This window comes from Leopardus geoffroyi, chromosome B1 (assembly GCF_018350155.1).
Source record: "Leopardus geoffroyi isolate Oge1 chromosome B1, O.geoffroyi_Oge1_pat1.0, whole genome shotgun sequence".
Taxonomy (NCBI): domain Eukaryota; kingdom Metazoa; phylum Chordata; class Mammalia; order Carnivora; family Felidae; genus Leopardus; species Leopardus geoffroyi.
In genome coordinates, this window is record NC_059327.1 from 165,837,330 (window position 1) to 165,859,597 (window position 22,268).

A 22,268-nucleotide genomic window follows, 5' to 3' on the forward strand; every position below is an offset into this window, starting at 1 on the left:
TTCCTGTTCTTTGGATATGACTTACATTTCCTTCCTGGGAGCTTTCATGAATTTCATTTATCTCCTGGAGGTTGTAAATTCTTTGTGATGGTTCTTGGAATGTGTCTCTTTCATTTACTCATCTGGGGAATTTGGGGAACTCTTTCAGCCTGGAAACTTAATTTTTTCAGTCTGTGAAAATTTCCTGAGTTAATTTGAGGATTTCTTCCTTTTAACGTTTTTCATTCTTTTTTTTAAAATTAGTTTTCTTTCTTTATTCATTTCTTTATTTATTTACTTTGAGAGAAAAAGGCAGCATGAGTGGGGGAGAGAAGAGAGAGAGAGAGAGAGAGAGAGAGAGAGAGAGAGAGAGTCCCAAGCAGTCTCCATGTTGTTGGCACAGAGCCCAACATGGGGCTCAAACTCACAAACCCAGAGATCATGACCTGAGCCCAAATCAAGAGTCTGATGCTTAACCCACTGAACCACCCAGGCACCACTATTTTTTTTTTCCTTCTTTATGAAACTGTTGCTGTGATGCTTGGCCTCTTAACACATGAATTTCCTAGTTTTTTTTTTTTTTCTCTTTCATTGTCCATCTGTTTGCTTTTCATTCCACTTTCTCTGAAGTTTTCTTGCTTATTTGTTCTACTCTTTCATGGACAGTTTTTCCCCAGAGCTATAAAATTTTTACATTTGTGTATCCCATTTGCATCCCATTTGTGTGTTTATGGATATAATCTTTTCTTTCTGTTTATGGATATATTTTTAAATTCTTTCCTGTTTGAAATTATTTTGTGTCCTTTGTGCTGGCTCTGTTTCTTCTAAATTCCATTCCCCCTCCTCTATGTCCCCCATAGAAGGATTTCTTCAAATTGCTTTATCTTCAAATTGCTGTTGCCCTTACTATTTGCTGTTTGTTCGTTTGGAGAGCTAGGCATTTAAAAGCTGTGCTGGCTTCTCAGCTGATGGACTGAATTTAAGACTAGCTTTTTGCATTCAGAGACCATCATCTATGTTACTAATTGCAAGTTTCCTCTGAAATTTTTTTAGAGACAAATCTTCAAGCAGTAGGTATACTCTGGGTTACCAATGGTCTGTGAGCAGATGTGTGGGAATGGGGCTGGGAGTTCCAGTAAGAAACTACTGAGACTTTCATTTAATTGCCTGCTATCTCTTTAGTAACTCACCATGGCCCCATCACAGGGGGAACGTGAGTCCAAATTCTCTGGTTCATTTTCATAAGAGAATAAAACTCTTCTAGTCTTTGAAAGTTGGGGATGGATAGTTGCCTGGTAGCAAATGTTGCAGGAAGAAATCTGGGTCTAACTTCTTCTTCTTTAAAAAAAATTTTTTTATGTTTATTTATTTTTGAAAGAGAGAGAGAGAGAGAGAGAGAGAGAGAGAGAGAGAGAGACAGAATGTGAGTGGGTTAGTGGCAGAAAGAGAGGGAGACACAGAATCAGAAGCAGGCTCTAGGCCCCAAGCTGTCAACATAGAGCCCGACGCAGGGCTCAAACTCACAAGCTGTGAGATGGTGACCTGAGCCAAAGTCAGTCACTCAACCAACTGAGCCACCCAGGCACCCCTGGGCCTAACTTCTTTTTATGAAGCCTTTCCACTTACTCTGCTATCTTTAGCCCTAAGCTCTGCCCTGACATTTCATGGAACATTGTGCCCCAAACCCGAGTCTTGAGATATCTGAGGGGTGTATTTTTTGCCTCGTCATTATTTACTGTGGCACTTATATAAGAGTTTAGCTTTCTCTTCTCCACTAAGTCAGTGATCTCTCCTTCACCAACTTCCTACCTATAAAATTTTTATCTATATTCTTTCCTTCTTTTCTACTGTTGTCCCCTTTCCATTTTTTTTTTTTTTTGTATGTTTGTTTCTTTCTCTGTTTTGCCATTGAGGGTTTATACTACTTTTATTTTTCCTCTTTCATTTTGGTAATGTGAAAAGTCTGGGAAGAAATAGACTTGTGTTTATTCCTCCATATTTAACCAGATCCCCACCTCCCAAGTTCACATTTTTGAAATGAGTTAGTGGTTGAATATTTAAGAAGCCTTCAAAGTGAAGTGCTGAGTCAAACATGCAAGTGACTGGTCTCTGCCCTTTCTGAGATAGTATTAATCACCTGCCCTTCATGGTGACTTTTTTTTTTTTTTTTAACTTGTCTCTGTACTCATATCAGCTGCCTACGTACCCGAGAAGGTGACTACCAATGGGTCATTTTAAGAGTTCAAAGAAATCCCCCTTGCCTCCCTTAATTAAGTCTATATGTGCTTCAAATTAGACTTAATTTTACCTTAAAAACTCAATTCTTGGGGTGCCTGGGTGGCTCAGTTGGTTAAACGTCTGTCTTCGGCCCAGGTCATTATCTCACAGCTTGTGGGCTCAAGCCCCACATCAGGCTCTGCACGGATAGCATGGAGCCTGGAGCCTGCTTCAGATTCTGTCTCCTGCTCTCTCTGCCCCTTCCCTGCTCACACTCTTGTCTCTCTCAAAAATAAATAAATATTTAAAAAAATTTAAAAACTTCAATTCTTGTTAATTTTTTAAGCTCCTTCCCATTATTAATAATTTGGAATAAATTTCAAGCTTTCTGTAAGGTTTAGTAGGAGCTGGGGTTGAGAAAACTAGAAAAATGAGACACAAAGATTGATGTGTTTATCACTAGAATGGGAAGTCATTGTGACCTTAGCTATGACTGGAAAAGTTTATAATACTAAAACCCAATTACCCAATGTTACTTTTCAGACGTGAGTTTGAATCCTAATTTAGCCACTTGTTATGTGACTTTATTTAACTTTCCATAGCCTCATTATAAACTGCTGTTAATAATACTTTGTAGGATGTCAAAAGAACTGAATGAAACAATAGGAATAAAAAACAGAACTTGGGATGTTCAGAGGATTGAATGAAATAGTAGATGGGGGAAAAAAAAAAACTAACCCACAACACTGCTTTGCTCATACAGGGTACAATACATGTTAACTATTTCTAAAACACAAATAAGCCTTACAAATATTACAGAAGAAAAAGTTAATGGTTTTAGTGACCAGGTTTGGTTTACTCATTACTTTCACAGTTTTGGTCCCCCCACATCCTCTCATTTGACACAGTTATAATTATAAACTGGTGGATCATTCACATCATTAACCCTGAAATTTTGGACCAACTGCATCATTCTTTCTAGTCTGGGAAAGCTTGCCCAAGGTGAGGGCCAGACTTGTCAGTGGCTAAAAGTAAATCGACAGCGGCATGCTGGGATTGTTAAATGTAGCTGTCTCAAAGATGGATGTCTGTTGCTGCAATGATCAGTTTGGCTGTGGGGACTGAATTGATTACATCAATGGCTGCAATGAAAGTCTCATTTAAAGGTGCAGTCCACTTAAGTAAGCTGCATATGGGCATGACCTTAAGGCCAAGGAACAAGTAGAAAGTTAATTAAAGCCAAGGGAACAAGTTGGGTAGACATAGGGGAACTAAGACATTTTATTAATGGTTTCTGTGTAATTTGTTAGAATAGAAATTTACTAGATTGATAACAATCCTGGGCTTAGAGTCAAGAGATCTAGATTTTACAGTGCATTGGTATATCACTCATTTCTAATTTAATAAGATTATTTCTGGGAAAAGAAATTGAACTGTTTTGACCATCTATGTATTGAATGTGATTATCACAGTGGTTTTATAGAAAATTGCATGTTATTTTGTGTACATAAATGAAATACACTTAATATTGTAATTCATTAAGAAATCAAATCTTGATAAGTGAATTTTTCTTTTGAGTTTAAAAATTTTAAACTTCCTTTGTATTATATATATATATTTATTTGTGCTTTATAACTCCTGGAAAAACTAGGTTTGCTACATCTAATGACTTTTATTCGTTCTCATTTTCTCAAGTCTTTTATTATTTTCTCAGTGGTGGTCACATTAGCATGTGAATTTTCACTATCTAACATTTAATTTTATAGCAACATCTCCATAACTTTTGATTTCTGGGCTAAGGAACTTATTTATTTATTTATTTATTTATTTATTTATTTATTTATTTTTAATGCTTATTTTTTTTTTTTCAACGTTTATTTATTTTTGGGACAGAGAGAGACAGAGCATGAACGGGGGAGGGGCAGAGAGAGAGGGAGACACAGAATCGGAAACAGGTTCCAGGCTCTGAGCCATCAGCCCAGAGCCTGATGCGGGGCTCGAACTCCCGGACCGCGAGATCGTGACCTGGCTGAAGTTGGACGCTCAACCGACTGCGCCACCCAGGCGCCCCTTTTAATGCTTATTTTTGAGAGAGAGAGCGAGAGCGAGAGTGAGAGCGAGAGAGAGAGCGAGCGAGCGAGAGAGAGAAAGAGAGAGAGAGAGAGCATGAGTGAGGGAGGGGCAGAAAGAGAGAGGGAGACACAGAATCTGAAGCAGGCTCCAGGCTCTGGGCTGTCACCACAGAGCCCAATGTGGGGCCTGAACTCACGGACCTTGAGATCTTGGCCTGAGCCAGTCAGACGCTTAACCAACTGACCCACCCAGGTGCCTCAGGAACTAATATATTTAAATGTAAAATGGTAGCTGCATGGTTAAGCTTATCTATGGTTAGGATAGCGATATGGGGCTTGTTAGGATGTTAAGGAAATCATCACAAGCTGATGGAGCTGGTATCTTGGCTATGACATCTCTTCTCTGAACTCTGATTAACAATTCTAATCAGTTTTGGAAAGTTGAACATCCATCTGTTTTCTGAAGATTTCATGTATATTAACTTTAGTTACATATAACTGTATGTATCACTATATATGACACTCTATAATCAGGAATATGATACCACACACTGCAAGAAAATGAGTTCTTTTAACTAAACAGGATATGAATATGAGAGAATAAAAAGCTAATCTCCAGAATGGTGCTTCTCCTCCGTCACCCATTAAAAAAAAATAGTCACCTACATCATGTACAAGGTTGTTAGTTTAAACAGCCCCTTTAGAAACTTCGCAGAAGCTTTGACTCCATCCTTTCTCATTTTGTTCACCACACTATTTTAATTCCTTGTCTTGCTGATGGAAGGGGCAGGCACTGGAGTGTGATGTGAGATTGAGAAAACCAACGGTTCCCACTTAGTATCTTCATAATGATGCTACTTAAAACCCTATCTATTTTTAAACATCCTGTTGCTGTCATATAAAGATGTTGAGGGCCATGTAGAAACTCTTCTTTTCTTTCCCAATTAGGGTGAACTGGTCAAAAGGACAAGGAATAGATTTTTCACTAATCTTTTTTCGGACTCTTAGCTTTTCTTGATTTGTAGAAATCTATTTAACCAGATGGTTCTTTGCCTTTGTCTAGATTCAGTTCCAAAATACAGGAGAAAAGACACTACTGATCAAGCTTTTCTCCTTCCCTCTCCCCAACTTCAGCAGACTCTAGGAACTTGGTGTCTAAAGTCAGACTGTGGGATTTTGAATCCCTGCCTCCTATACCCTTTCCCTATATTCCTTGACTGTTCAATGTGGGATAATTTAGTGATATTGTCATAAAGGGACTCATTTAAAAGTGTAAGCATTTTGCAAGAAAACTACAACAGCTAGTGTGGTACCTTGGTCATAGGAACAGAAGAGGTGTTACTACTCCTAAACCCAAAAGGAAGAGGAGAAAAATTAGTTTCTGGAACCAGGAAGGAGAAAGCTGTGTAGACAGGGCCACATTCAGAGATCTATGGCATTTTGTTGAGGAACATAGCCAGTGTGAGACAACATGTGTGGAGGGAATAAAATCTGACCTCACTCTGTTCCCTACCTCTGGTCTCCTGCCAGGTTCTCTCCTATTGGCTAAACCCACATGGAAGCTTGTACACACAGGTCAGGTTCCTATGGCAGAAAGCAGATAGAAAAGAATGGGGAGTGGCTTTGGAGGGGCACATGAAAGCTGTCTGAAACAGGAAATGATCTAACTTATGAGCCTTGTTTCCACATCTGTAAGGTGGGGCTAATCATAGTGCCCACTCTAGAGTGTGGTGAGAATTAAGTAAAATACTGAGTGTGCAGGAGAGTTCCTAGTGCAAAGCAAGCACTAAATACACATTAACTATCATTGTGTACACACACACACACACACACACACACAATTTATTGTCAAATTGGTTTCCATTCAACACCCAGTGCTCATCCCAACAGGTGCCCTCCTCGATGCCCATCACCCACTTTCCCCTCTCCCCCATGCCCCATCAACCCTCAGTTTGTTCTCAGTATTTAAGAGTCTCTTATGGTTTGCCTCCTTCCCTCTCTGTAACTCTTTTTATCTTCCTTCCCCTTCCCCCTGGCCTTCTGCTAATTTTCTCAGGATCCACATAGGAATGAAAACATAAGGTATCTGTCTTTCTCTGCCTGACTTATTTCACTTAGCATAATACTCTCCAGTTCCATCCACGTTGCTACAAATGGCCAGATTTCATTCTTTCTCATTGCCAAGTAGTATTCCATTGTGTATATAAACCACAATTTCTTTATCCATTCATCAGTTGATGGACATTTAGGCTCTTTCCATAATTTGGCTATTGTTGAAAGTGCTGCTATAAACATTGGGGTCCAAGCGCCCCTATGCATCAGTACTCCTGTATCCCTTGGGTAAATTCCTAGCAGTGCTATTGCTGGGTCATAGGGTAGATCTATTTTTAATTTTTTGAGGAAACTCCACACTACTATCATTGTTATACTTTGGTAATCGTTTACTAAATGGGTAGCGATTGCTAAAATGGTTGGAACATATTACATTTTTTCAAACCTGTTCTATTTTATTATGGATTTAAATATCTGGAGTAATTAAAAAACAATTTCTGACATATAATTAGAACTATTATAGTTTACATAGTTCATTATGGATTGAGTCCTTGAAGAGCATCTTCAAACCAGGCTCCTTCCATCCTTTTACCACATACATCATCAAGCTCTGTCTGTTTCATCTTTGTTCCCACGTTGACTTAACTCAAGCCCCAGCATCTCTCCCTTGGATGATTACACCAACTTCTCAACTGACCAACTAGGCCTCAGGCTTCCCACTCCCCAATCTATTCCTATAGCAGTGATCCTTCCAAATTGGGCCTTGGACTAAACTTCTATCCCTCAGTAGATGTCCAAGTTGCTTCATGATCTGGGTTCTATCTGTCTCTTCTGGTCCATCTCTGGCTATGTGCTCATTGAACCACTTCATCAGTAACAAAGCACAGTCTCTGCAGTCCCCCATTACATCATCCTGTTCCAATGCTTCTCAGAATGTGGCCCCAGGCCGGTGGAATCAGAGTCAACTAGAAATCATTAGAACAGTGAATTCTTGGGCTTTATCTGAAACTTATTTAACCAGGAACTCTGGGGCTGAGGTCCAAAAATTTGTTTTAACAAAGTCTCCTGGTCATTCTGGGACACATTCAATTTTGAGATCCATTGCTATGCCTCTTCATCTTGGGTTATGCTGGGAGTCTCTTCCTGGAATGGCAATTCTACTTATTTCATCTTCAAGACTCATTTTAAGCGGCAAAGACTCCAGGATTGACCTGCTGATTACTTGAAACAAATTAAGTTTAGTTCCCCTGAATCTAAATAACTATTTGTTTATATGACCACCATGTTTGAAAAGAATGAAACTAATTCTCATGGTGACTTTTTGGGAAAAGTTTTTCTACAAATATTTATTCAGAAAGGTTGATGAAGTTTTTAGGAGAAAGGAAGGAACTTTTATGTAATCAGATTTTTCCTGAAAATGTGCCAGACAATGATGAATAACTACTTCTTCTCCTACTAATAACAGTTAATGATTTGACTCTGTTTAATGGGCTTCATTTTGTAGATGAAGAAACCAAAACTCAAAAGCGTTATGTAACTTGTTCAGGATTACAAATCTAGCAAATAGCAGAGCCAGGATTGGAACTCAGGTCTGCCTGACCTCCAAGATCAGATACTTAAACATCATATTGTCTTTGAAACACAGAGAAAGAAATTGCCTCTATTTTTCTCTCAAGGATTCCCTTTTTAATTCAAACAAAGAACAGCGAGAAAGGAGAACATTTTTGTCTTGTAGGCAATGATGTATAATTTCAATTAGTCACTAGGCAAATGGCAGACTTACTATGACATGGTCCAGTGTCAGTTCTTTCCCACAGTGTCATGACAGACTATTTCTTTCACACTGATTAGGTATGGGTTTGCTACAAATACGGTTTAAAATACCTATAATAGGTTTTATTTATGAATTATCCTTGCATACATTGAGAAGGAATCAAGGTTATCTATATAATAATGTTTCTTCCAGATTTTGGCATTTCATTGTGCTTTGGTAAAGGGAGGAGGGGAAGGTGGGCAATATAGGTTTGGGGCAAGGAATTGTGCAAAAATTACAATCTATTTTGTGCGAATGAGAGCATCTTCCATCACATACATTCCAGCAAGAGAAAAATGTCATGCGCACTTTGTGGGACTGGTGAATGTATGATGGAGTGGGCATAAGGGATATCAGGACTCCTGAGAAAGCCTCCCTAATTTGATCTCTCACTAAAGGTACGGAGGTTCTGTGATAGTGGATTCTCTGGCGCAGAAATGGCAAGATTCAATCTTCTTGATCATGGACCTTAGTCACAACTCAGAGAGAAAATGATCTACCACATTTACAAAATCACCACTTTAAAGTTTCAATACTTTCCTTCTTTTTAAAATAAGATGCCCCCCCCCCATTGTCAGTGCTATAGCCTAGATTTTAATTTGCAAGCATTGTTAGCTCATTTGCTACTCTAATCTCAATAAAGTAAGAGATACTATTCATTTTATGGATCACATTAATGATAAGTACTGGCATATTCAATAAAGTACACAATTACCAGTCCATTAGCTATTTCACTAAAGAAATTTCATTATGACATTTCTTTGGAAAACATGACTATTATGGCCTTTTCCTTATGTACTGGAAAATTGTGTCCTAAGAAAGTGAAACTCAAAAATCTCCATTAGTTTTCCTGTATGAACTTCACATAGACTACCCTAATGATTCGTTTTATATGTTTTATTTAATCATCTTAATTTCATCCTTATAGGAGTAATGGGGCCAATCAAATGAAATTGTTACTGTAATAAAGGAGGGTGGATAGTGTTCAAGTTAGTACCCCTTAAGGCATTTGAATATACTTGATCGGTGGAGGGGAACAATTTGTAAATAAGAGTAAGGAAATGGAATTAGAGATGGAGAGATATTAGATTACAAAGAAGACAATGGTAATGGTGAAGATGGAAAGTTTAATTACAGTAATTACCCTACAGAGATATTTTTAATAATAAAGAAACCCATGTTTTCAAAGTCATCTTCCTGTTTTGCCATTCCAGAGTTTCTTCAACTGAAGTCAAGTTCTTTCAAATACTAAATTTCATTTCTTTCTGCTTTAATTAGAGCTTATGTTTTACGAATGGGGTTCTCTGTGGACCTAAGCAACTAACAAACTTCCCTACCTTTTTAAATTTCTCATATGCATACAGATAAAAATCACACTATCTTTCAGCCTTCTTCCTTTAACTTAATTACTTTACGGTATATTTGTTTAATAGCCCAGAACCTGGAGCTGCACTGCCTTGTTTTAAATCATGGTTTCCATTTGACTTGGGTCAAGTTACTTAGCCTCTTTGTACATCACTTTGCTCATCTGTAAAATGGTATGATAAGGTTATTATGAGAATTAAATGGCCAGTCTCTCTATATATATTTAAAATTAAAAAAATATATTTATTATTTATTTTTGAGAGCGAGAGAGAGCATGAGTGGGGGAGGGGCAGAGAGAGAGGGAGACACAGAATTCCAAGCAGGATCCAGGCTCTGAGTGGTCAGTACAGAGCCTAACACAGGGCTCGAACCGTGAGATCATGACCTGAGCCGAAGTCAGACGCTTAACCAACTGAGCCACCCAGGCACCCCAAACAGCCAATCTATGTTAAGTTCTTAGAGCAGTGTCTGGTATATATCAAGCACTACAAAGGTGTTTGGTATTATTATTATTCTTTTTGTTAGCACCTTTTTGAATTTCTCCAAGTGATTTTAAAAAATCTCTCAATTTTGGGGTGCCTGGGTGGCTCAGTCAGTTGAGCGTCCGACTTCAGCTCAGGTCATGATCTCACAGTTTGAGAGTTCAAGCCCTGTGTTGGGCTCTGTGCTGACAGCTCAGAGCCTGGCGCCTACTTTGGATTCTGTGTCTCCCTCTCTCTCTGCCCCTCACCCACTCGTGCTCTCTCTCTGTCAAAAATAAATAAAACATTAAAAAAAAATCTCTCAATTTTATTTTTAATAAAGATAGTTTTGTAGACATGGTAAGGAATCTGAACAGTAAATAAATGTATACAATTAAAAGCAAAGGCAACCACTGGTAATAGTCTCTTAGATATTCCTTCAGAGAATTACTGTGCTGACTCTGCCTCTCTGTCTCTCTCTGTTTCTCTCTCTCTTTCAATGGAAAGACCAGAGCATGCACAATGCTCTTCATGGTGCCAAATGTAAAAATATGGTGGTTAAAACTCAACACGGTACCCTCGTGGGCCAGCTCAAGTATTTGGGAATTTTGTGTCATCATGTTTTAGATCTTATCAACTACTTTCCTTGTTGCACATGTAGCTCTCTGTCTGGTCTCACGGAGCCGTGTCATATTGTTGGCTACTGTGTGTGTAGACTGCTGTCTATTGCAGCCAGCTCTCACTGCCCCGATTTTCTGGAGGTATATAAATCTTGCTCCCTCTTCTTTTCCAATCCCTTAGTAACATCCAGATTCCCTAAAAAGTTTTCCAGGGAGCAAGGAAAATTGGCAATTCCTTACGTGACTGTCTTAAAAGCGGAATAATTGAACATCAGCATCTCCACATCTCTCCCTGAGTAACTGAGAACTTGGAATTAGAAAGCAAAAATGATAGGCTACCTGTAAAATGTTAATACTGGGCACTTGATCCATTTTTTATTACTTGGTTATATTAGAAAATAGTGCACTTTTACACTTTAGCATACTGGATGCAGAAAAAAAAATTAAGTGAAGATAGCCTATGAAATTTCTTACAGAGAATAGTATGTTTAAAACTCTCAAGGAGGCAAGCCCATACTTTCTGTATAATCAACGGAAATAAGATATGTGTTATACAAACATTAAAAAGTGTCTTCGTAATTCATGTTTCCTAGTCTGCAAGGGGAATTTGGAGGTAAAAGTTTAGGAACCCTTGGGCATTGCTAGGTGGATGAGGAGGTGACCTTTCTGGGAGTTTGATTCCAGCATCTAAGAGATAAGAAGTTAAGCCAACGATTACCAACATTCCAGTAAGGGTGTTGATGGCGAGCGAAGATTGCTGGTGAAAATTTTCTACAGGGTGATGCAAGCTTGGAGCATACAGAGGGTCAAGGTGAGAGCACACCTACAGTGTGCCAGTCTGCTAACTTCACGGTCAGGTAGGCACGTGTGTGATTTTCTCCCACAGAACTGTGGGCAAGACCACATGACCTCGACATTCCTCTCATCAGTCAGTGCTAATGTATAATAATCCCTTAAGCTGGCTAACATTCTCTAACGTGGCAAAAGGAGGGAGGAATGAACATACCAACCTTATCCTACGATATTTTAGCACCTTTCCTCTGAGCCCAAATCACTTTGGAGAAAAAAGAAGAAAAAGTAATTTTCAGTATGAAAGCTGTATTGTTGCCACCCACCATAAGAAGTCACTGTACACAGATTTTCAGTTTCTTTCACTGGGAGGATAACCTGTAAAGCTACAAATGAGGCTGCACAGCTAAAACACAAGAAGAAATAGCTTTTTGAACTGCAAAATTCTGAAACTGATCTGCAAGGGAAATGGCGAACGCTGATGTATTACCTACAACAATAACAAAAGAAGGCTAGCGTGTAGACATCTGGGTTTTCAGTGGCTCTTTCTAATCACAGAGGCTAGCTTAATGTACAGTTTGTGGTTCTTTTACCTAGGACTTGGAGGCTGGAGGAGGAAGAACAGGAGTAGGATGAGGGAGAAGGAGAAGAAAGCAAGTACAAGAACAGTCACAATAATGATGAAAGTGGATATTAGCAAATGCCACCAAGTGCTGTGCTCCTGCAAGGCCTGATTCCACTTAATCCCACCCAGAGTCCTTTGAGATTGGTATTGCTGTCATGCTCATTTTACAGGTGAGAAGAATAAGGCATTGAATATGTAAATTACTTGGGTCCTCGGGGTGGCTCAGTCAGTTAAGCATCCGACTCTTGGTTTCAGCTCAGGTGATGATCCTTTAGCTTCATGGGTTTGAGCCCCACATACGGCTCTGCAATGGCAGCGTGGAAGCCTGCTTGGGATTCTCTCTCCCTCTCCCTCTCGGCCCCTCCCCGACTTGTGCTATCTCTTTTTTGAAATAAATAAATAAACTTAAAAAAAAAAAGCCACTGAACTTGTAAATTACTTGCCTAGCCTCTTCATATATGCAGAAACCAGAAAGAAAAGGTATCTTTACATTCAAGCTCTTGGTGATTTCAGATGCAGCTCTTTTCAACTGTGGAGCTACAAAAATATCTCTGGACATGAAAGGAGCAAGGATGGTTGTACACGATTAGATCTTCCCTCCTGTTTAGCTTCCATTTGGTCTAGATGTCCAGAAAGACTGCCTCTTCTCTCGCTGTAGTTGTAGGCCAGTACAATGCTAATTTCTACCACTCCTGAAAAACTGAACCCTCCACTTATTAACTATGCATGCACAATGTATAGATACAGTCTACTTGAAAGCACAGCTCTTATCGCATGGAGAAATATCCTGCTAATCACTTTGTCAAAAATAAAGGCTTCAGGAGTTCTGTGCTCAGTCAAAATTTTGACATTTAAGCCCACTATTAAGAACTTACACCTTTTATTCTCTTGCTCCCTCTTGCTCTTTTAAAACCAGCTCAGAAAAATTTCGAATCAGGAAATGATCTCCTAGTAGCTGCCTGCAAAAGTGGGAAGAATCATCCCAAATAATAAATAATCACAAACATGCTATTCAGACAGAGCTGCAGGGTTGGATGATGGGAACTCCTAACAAGGCCAGGAACTGAATAAATTGCCTCTTGATCTCTCCACTGAGAATAAATTCATGTAAATCCGAGGAAGCTGAGCGGCTGCTAATCCACCATGTGTAGTGACTAATTTTATTAAGTGAAATACAAGAAAAGGAAAGATCCTTGTAGTAGAAATGTGCTCAAAGATGATTGCCTTGGCCCGAGCGCTGAGCCCTGTGGCCGTACGAAGTGAGCACGGCCAATTAGGCAGCTCATAAGGCAGAGCCCGGGCACAGAGCGCAAGGCTGAATGCTGAGCCAGGAAGGCTGGAGAGCGCGGGACACTGTATACCCTGCGCGCATCGCCGGGAACGTGAAAAACAACGACTGCTCTTGACTTTGAAGTAACCTTTGAGAAGATGGGTTGACTGTACTTTAACGATTCTGCCTTTCTTTGACTGAAATACTTAAAAGCCATTACCACTGGAAATTTGACGTTTATAATTTCAAATGAATCAGTGTGCTAAGTTCTTTTTCTGGCAGAGGTTGCAAACGAAAAGCCCTTCTGGACCAAGCAACACAGATAAATAAGGCTGCAGAGGTGATAGGGCCCGTTGCTAACTGCACAGGCCCATTGCTAATTCATTTTTCTCCCAAATGTGCCAGAATCTACCGAAGCAAAACACACGCCTAGCCCTCATCTCAGCCATTCTGTTCCTATGTATCTATCCAAGAGGTACGACTGTGTATGTTCACCGAAAGTCATTTAGAAGCAAATTTATTTATAACTACCAAAATCTGGGAAGTAGCCCAAAGAAATCCAGTAATAGGAAAATGGATAATTAAAACGTGGTATATTCATACAACGGAATATTACACAGCCATAAAAATGAAGTACTGATACATTCAATAACATGAATGACCCTCACAGATGTTATGCTGATTTGAAAGAAAACACATGCAAAGGATTAAAGACTGTGTGATTTGGGGCGCCTGGGTGGTTCAGTCGGTGGGGTGTCCAACTTTGGCTCAGGTCATGATCTCACAGTTTGTGAGTTCGAGCCCCACATCGGGCTCTGTACTGACATCCTGGAGCCTGCTTCTGAGTCTGTGTGTCTCTCTCTCTGCCCCTCCCCTGCTCATGCTCTGTCTCTCACTCTCTCAAAAATAAATAAACATTAAAAAATTTTTTTAAAAAGACCATGTGATTTGACTTATGTAAAGTTTGAGAACAAGCAAAACCAATAGATGATGACAGAAGTCAGAATAATGGTTATTTTTTGGGCTGGGGTATTGTTTGGAAAGGGTTACAAAGAATCATCTAGGATGTTGAAAATTACTCAACATCTTGATCTGGGGTAGATACATGGATGTACAGATTTGTAAAACTGCATCGAACTGAACATTTAATATTGGTTTTACTCTATGTCTGCATTTTACTGTTTTAGTCTATGTCATAATTCAATTCAAAGGTTAAAAATTACGTCATGACAGGACAAAACAAAACAATAACAAATAAAACAAAAGCTGTGCCAGAAAAATAAAATACTCTGAGCCACAATTTGGTCAATGACCGTGAACTTATGTCCCCAACTGATGTTTCTCACACTCTTCCCACCAGAGCTGAGGACTCCATGTCTGCTTAGTTTTTAGCTCATGTTTCCCCTTTTGAGAAAAGAATTAGGACAATCAAAACATTGGCATCTGTTTGATATTTACATTGAGGCTTCTACCTCTTCAATTTTGGATATTGTTTAATCTCCACATTTTTGTGAATTTTCTAGCTTGCTTTCTGTAACTGATTTCTAGTTTCATACCATTATGGTTTAAAAGGAATGCTTGATATACTTTCAATCTTCTTAAATTTGTTAAGACTTGTGTTGTGGTTTCACGTATAATCTATCCTGGAGAATGTTCCATCTGCACTTGAGAAAAATCTGTATTGTGTTGCTCTTGGATGGAATGTTCTGCATATGTCTGTTCATTCCGTCTGGTCTAATGAGCCTTTTACTCTTAATAAAATTTTATGTTAACATTTCCTAGCACTGTCATAGCTCACATATTGATTACTTTATATGATAGCATTTTATTAATAGACTCTTTACTTAACCATTCCATTACTTTTCAGAACTTATAATGTTTTCAATTTTGCATTCAGAATAAATGAATTATTTTAGTTTTCCATTCTCAGTTTATTTCGCTGAAATGGAGCTATTCAGAGGCCATAAGTGAATTCTCAGAGCCTATTCTAATGCCATATTACTTTTAAAGGGCTGACATTATTCATTTTCAAATGACATTTATAGGACTACCTTTTCTGTTACATCTTCACCAACACTAGGGTTTGTTAAAAAATCACTTTTTTAAAATCAAAGTACAATGCTTCTAAAATCATTTAATGGAGTTAATTTTTTTTTTTGTTAGAATGGAGGTAGATTTCTCAAATACTAGCTAACTTCCTGTATTTCTCCATTTGTGTATTATTTTTTGATCATTTCTTAAACAGAATCTGTATACTGACCATATCTATTAATCTCAGTTTTATATATATTTCCAATAGCAAGTGTTTATCTATTATGTTCATTTGTTATATTTTCCTAATTCTGCTATTTTAAGTTTACTGCATTTTGGCTTATAAAAACTTATCTTTGTATGGTCAGGCATATTTTGTCTCTAATAATCTTCATTCTTTGAATGGCCTGAATTTCTCTTTCTTCATATTTAAATGTGCTATTATGCTTCTTTTTATATTTTACAAAATGTTATATGTTCTTTGATTCAGTAGTTATTGCAGTGTAAAATGTGAAATATAAGTCCAAATTCATGACTCTTTATAAGAATATCTAATTAGGCAAAAAACTATGAAAAATTACCCACCGTTATGTTGTTCTTTGCTCAAATGGTCATAAAGAATAAATATATTTTAAAACCCCAATTTTTATTCCATTGAGTGTTTACTCCTGATTTTTAAAAGTCTAACAACATTTGGAGTTGTTGTGTTAAAACTTTTGTAAAATTAATAAGCAAGTCTATCATCAATCACCTGTGTGTAGCTATGTCTGTCTGTCTATCTATTTAGCTTTATCTTCTTCATGCTTCTTGCCTGCTGCTTATGCATTAATATATAAATGGTTTTGAAGATGTTTACCTTTAAAGTGTCTTAGAATATCCTATGAAAACTGGATTGGTATTTTATTCCATTTATCAAATAAAGTAGTGCAGTTTAATTATATTGACTTTTAAGATAAGATGTTTATCTTCCATTATGTTCAGTCAGAATGAATTGTTCCTTTTTCCATGTTTCCAAAGACCTTACCCATAGTTCTCATTTGCACTTTCTCAATGACTGTTTGCTGCTTAAGAACAAATTGAAAATAGGGAATGTAGCAACACCAATATTTATGCCCAAATCTGGCTATGTTGATAGAATGAAAGGAGAATTTCAATTGTGTGTGTGGCAATATCAAAACCTGTTCAGATCAAAGATGTTACTAAAGGGAGAATTTTTTCTTCCTTTTAAAATGCTCTGAATTAGGTCACAAGTTTAAGCCAGCAATCTTAACATCAACAAAGTCTTACAAAACAAGGAAAGCAATAAAAATTTTTATAAAAGTAGTAGACAATAGAATTTTTTCAAATAATGAAGCCAAGGTAATACAATAGAGTATTTGTTTTTGAACTTGGGGAAGCATAACAAACCCTAAAGTGATGGAGTCCCTGCCATATTTCAGAGTGATGAAACACTGCATTATGCTTTAGAACTTTTAAGTTTTATTAAGGTCTTATGAACAACTGCATAGCCTGCATTCAAAGTAATTCATCACTCTCAAGGAAATCTTCTGTTAAAACCAGTGAAAAGAATGTTCTAGGATCATATTTTTCTTATTACTTTGTCACACCATAGGTTTCAAAAAGTGAATATTCTAGGGAAGAACACAAGACAGTGGAGTTTATTCTTCAATAGTACGTTAGTGATGTTATATGCAGTTTCATGACTGGCAGTTAAATACTTTTCCCCAAAGTTTATAAGCTATCAATGTCTGGTATGCTTAGCATTTGCACGATTTAAAACTACAGCTTTTAAAAAGAAAACAAAAAAACACCACAATATGTATTTAGCACATAATTGCTAAAATGTACGGCATATTATGTTCCATTTTTTGGATTTGTCAAGAATCTTGTACCTAAAAATTGATAATATAGTCTAGTGGTGTGAACTGACATAAATTGAAAAATTATAGTATAGTACATGGTACTTATATACATAAGATCCAAAGTCTCTGAGAACAGGAGCAACTAATCAATCCTCAAAAAATAAGAAATACTTTATTTTTAAAAATATTTATTTATTTTGAGGGAATGAGAGAGATAGCATGGAGGAGAGGCACAGAGAGAGAGGGAGAGAGAATCCCAAACAGGCCCCATGCTGTCAGTGCAGAGCTGATGTGGGGCTTGATCTCACGAACTGTGAGATCATGACCTGAGCTGAAATCAAGTGTCAGACGCTTCACAGACTGAGCCACCCAGGTGCCCCAAATAAGAAACTATTTTATTGAGAAGTTACATACATCATGAAAAAAGAATATGTTAAAAGAAATAGAATCTTGAAAAGATTTGGATATGAGAAGGGAGTAAGGAAGCTCAATGCCAGTAGCACTAAGTGTTTGCAAAGAGAAGCAAAAGATGTTGCCAGAAAGGAGTTGGAACAAGATTGTCAACCCATTCATATCAGTGCAGGAGTGAGAATTTTATTTCAAATTATCGAAGGTTCTGGAGGCTCAGCGAAGTTTTCAAGTAAGAGAGAAATACGGTTAGCGTCATTTTGGAGGGAAGGGACTCTGGCAGCAATACAGAGAATGGTCAAAAGTAGGGAGGGAAACAGTAGGAAGAAGAGTAGAGTTATAAAAGCACACAAAAAAGGTGGTGATAATCTGAGTTATGGCAAAGGAAGTAGGCATGGAGACAAGAAAAGGAATTAGAGAAGCATTTTTCAAAGGGGAATCTGAAGAATTTGATAACTTCTACCTCTAGAAGTAGAGTTAGTCTGATGAAGATGTTGGAATGATGTGGGGGGGGGGATAGTGGAAGTGTATCATGTTGAAGATGAAGCAGACTTACAAGGGAAGACTACAAGTTCCATCTTAGAACTTAAGATGTGAGGTAAGTGCAGGGAGTCCAGATGGGAATATGTGTAATTGAGTTTGGGGTCAGATGATGGGTCAAAGTTTTCAGCAAAAAAAAAAAAAAAAAAAATTTTTTTTTTTCAAAGTCACAAGAGTAGGGGATCGCTGATGGGCCAAATGAGAAAAGTTGGTATAGGAACCTGGAGAAGATTAAAATTTGAAGGATTGCTAGAGGGTGAAATACAGTCAATAAAATAAAGAGAAGACGTACGAAAGTTCTATCTCAAAAGCCAAAGAACAGGGAAAATACATAAATATGTAAATATCTAAGATGTGCCTAAATAGAATGAGAATTAAAAATAGTTATCTGAATTTGAACTTTAGGAGTTCCTGTTGATCTCCATGAAAGAAATATCAGAAGTCAATATTATCATCCTTGAGGACCCAGCTCATGACTGCTGTGTGTGAGGCTGTGAAGAAAAGTTTAGAGTTGGACAATTGTTTAAAGCACCAGGAAGGACCTTGACCCTGACACTGACTGTTGGGACAGGTGATACAGAAGTTAACTTTAATACCCTGGACAAAACCCCAATGTACGGTCATGTTTATAATTTGCTTCCTCTATCTGTAGGCTAGAAGGATAATAACCTACTATTTTGTAGGCAACTGTTGGAAAGAATAAGAAGCTCTACAGGAAGGGTTTAAAGATACTTGGAACTTGGATACAGTATTTTAAAAATACAATGTACTAACTGTAATTATGAGCATCATCAGTTTGTTGCCTTGGAAAACCTTTATTGAAACTCCAACAGAGTTGAACATGGATACAATGCCAAAAATTTACAGATAATTGTGATTTTCCTCATCATGTCTGTGTCTGGAAATAAAGGCCTAACAATAGGCTTTCACAGAGGGCATGAGTACCTACCATTATGTTCCAGGCATGGTGTAAACACAGTTCATGTACTCAAAGAGCTCACAGTATCTCTCTGGTCAATACAAAAAGCTAACCTGGTCCCTCAAATTCATTAGATTTGTCTGTCTTCAAGGGTCCCCACTTCCTAGGTAATGGCTGCATTGTTATTTTGTGTTTTCCAATAATAAAAAGCACCATATAATAGACTAATTTCCACTGCTATCCAGTAAATTTTTATTTGCTTCTAAGTACATTTACAGCACTAAGGAAGTGATTTATCATCATAGAAGCAGAACATTTCCAGCTTTTAGTGATTGAGTCATAGGTTGCTAGACCATTGGTGATTATGACATGGGTATAATTATTTTTTTCAATCTCCTCCTTTTACAAATGAACGAACGGAGACCCAAAGAAGTCAGATGACTAACACAGAGCATTACTGTGATTTGAGTTAAGCATATGACATTTCTATTTGCTGACAGCCATGATTCTCTTGAAATAGCTAATTTATTTTAAACTTCTCTTATGGAAAAATCAATTTTACCAAACATCATTCACTGTTGTTTTAATACAAATGCCTTAATTGTTAGTTAATTGCTATGAATTTTCCAGTAGCTTCTAAAGCCTCACCAGTGCCTGTGTGGCTTTAGGAAGGAACAAAGGATTGGGACTCAAGAATTTCTGCTTCTGGTGCAACATTTTGAACCTTATCCCTAGCCCCACAGTTTCTAACTTCAGACTGAATTGGTAGGTATGGAAGACCTTAAAGCCTCTTTACTTTATAATTCCAGCCCTGACAAGAGTCCCAGTCTGACTGAAGCCTCAAATGAGGGTCTATTATATGAAATTGGGCATCTCTTTGGCTGCCTTCCATGGGATATTCAGTATGTGTTCCTAAGACAATGAAGGCCAAATTCCATATAACGGACCCTTCTCCAATAGCATAAATGCCCAAGGTGGGTTTCACTGGAAGTTTATTCTTTCAACAAACAATTGGTGAATACTCACCATGTTCCAGGCATTGTTTAGATGCTAGGATTTTTTTTCTTTTCTTTTCTTTTCTTTTCTTTTCTTTTCTTTTCTTTTCTTTTCTTTTCTTTTCTTTCTTTTCTCTTCTCTTCTCTTCTCTTCTCTTCTCTTCTCTTCTCTTCTCTTCTTTCTCTTCTTTCTCTTCTTCTCTTTCTTTTCTTTTTTTAGGTAGGATCTACACCCAGTGTAGGGCTTGAACTCACGACTCTGAGATCAAGACTGAGCTGAGATCAAGAGTCAGATGCTCAACTGACTCAGCCACCCAGGTGCCCCTAGACACTGGGATTTTTAATCAATGGAATGGACCCCAGTCTTCACATTATTGTGGGAGAACAGAGATGCATGAGAGAAAATACACAACAAGTTCGATGTTAGGCATTGGTGTTCATGCCTTCTTTGATTTGACCCATTGAACTGTGATCCTGGTCACTTCCCTCAAAGGATATCTCTCTGGCCTGGAACCAAACCTGTCATAATCACTGAACTTTTTGCTCTTCCAAGGGGTGGGGAGTGCATTAAATATACTCTGTCTCCCCACTACCATATCTGTCAAAAAAAAACCCTTTCACTGAAATGATTAGAGTTCCTTCTTACTTCTGTGCATGGATTTGAGTGGTCTTTTTTTTTTTTTTTTCCTTTAAATCATTTTCTGAGGTAATCATGGCATTGTGCTCCAAGTTGTGGTTTATGGGAAGATCCAGTGGGCATCCCCTCCAGCAGCATTTAGCTCCCCAGTGACAGTGCCCACTTCCAGACTCAGCTTTCTTCCTTCCTGTCACCTAACCCTCCCCCACACCACACGCTCACATAATTCATTGGCAACACCCTCTCTCTCTTAGCTAGCTTTGAGGCTTTGGGGAAATGAAAAGTAGGTCTTCAACAAAATGTTGGGGTTTCCTTATTTTTATAACAATAATTTTTTTCTGTAGACTTCAGGCTTTACTATAGTGGCAATAATTTATTTTGCCAATTGTTTCCTTTGAAAGCTAGTACAATCCAATAAAGTATCACTTGTAAGCACATTGTATTCATTTTCTATTGCTGTTGCAACAAATTACCACACATTTGGAGGCTTAAAACAACAGAAATTTATTCCCTACAGTTCTGGAGGCCAAATTCCTAAAACCAAGGTGTTGTGGCAGGGCCACACTCCCTCCAGAAGCCAGTGGAGAATCCCCTCCTTGTCTCTTCCAGTTTCTGGTGACTTCTGAAGGTAAGCATTTTTAAACCTATGGCTGCACTGGGGCACCAGGGTGGCTCAGTCACTTGAGCCACCAACTTCAGCTCAGCTCCTGATCTCATGGTTTGTGAGTTCAAGCCCCACATTAGGCTCACTACTCTCAGCACGATCCCACTTCAGATCCACTGTCTGCCTCTCCCCAACTCTTTCCCTCTCAAAAATAAATAGATATTTAAACTTATGGCTGGATCACTCCAATTATCTGCCCTTGTTTTCACATCACCTTTTTCTCTATGTGTGTCTATCTCAAAATGTCCTCTGCTTCTCTCTCTTAAGGATACATGTGATTACATTTGGGTCCACCTCTGTGCCAAGATAAGCAACTCTTATAATTTTTAACTTAGTCGCATTGTTTGCATTATAAAGTAATATTTACACTTTTGCCACATAAGGTAATGTACACAGGTTCCAAGGATGAGGAAGTGACTTTACCTTTGAGGGGACGTTATATTCAGCATACCACAGATATGGTTATTGAAACTCCATTTTTGCTTGGACATTCTCATTTTCTTTCTAGAAATCAATATAGAATTATCTGATACTTGGATGTCACACAAGCCATTCAATAACCTTTGCATATCTAATGCATGTGGTTCAGTCAGTGACAAATATTACTTCTCTCTCTGTCTCCTATCCTTAACATACACTGGGCCTTTCTTATAAAATAAACTATAAAAATACCTAGTGGGCATTCAGCGTGAATTTCATTCTTTCATTCAACTTCTTTCAGCAAACATGCATTCAGCCTCATATATCTGTCACATTTGAGTCAGACACTCCAAATAATTTAGTTTACTTAATTTCCCAAAAGTCATTTGAACTAGAGTTTGACATAGTGATTAAGACATAGAGTTTTGAAGTTGGACAGACTAGATTCCAATCCTAGATCTACTACTTATTAGCTGTGGGAATTATTTCACCTCTCTAAGTGTCAGTTTCTTCATCTGTAAAATGGGTA

The 22,268-nt window shown here is 38.0% G+C and overlaps 1 protein-coding gene and 1 long non-coding RNA gene across 2 annotated transcripts in view; one reads left to right on the plus strand and one right to left on the minus strand.

The window, feature by feature from the left end:
- The window catches only part of GABRB1 (gamma-aminobutyric acid type A receptor subunit beta1), a 379,514-nt gene that overhangs the window by 155,346 nt on the left and 201,900 nt on the right, over nucleotides 1-22,268 (minus strand). The window lies entirely within an intron of this gene.
- On the plus strand, nucleotides 11,847-19,251 carry LOC123596034. The gene is made up of 2 exons (XR_006711490.1): nucleotides 11,847-12,163; nucleotides 18,510-19,251. It is a non-coding gene; the product is annotated as an uncharacterized LOC123596034 (long non-coding RNA).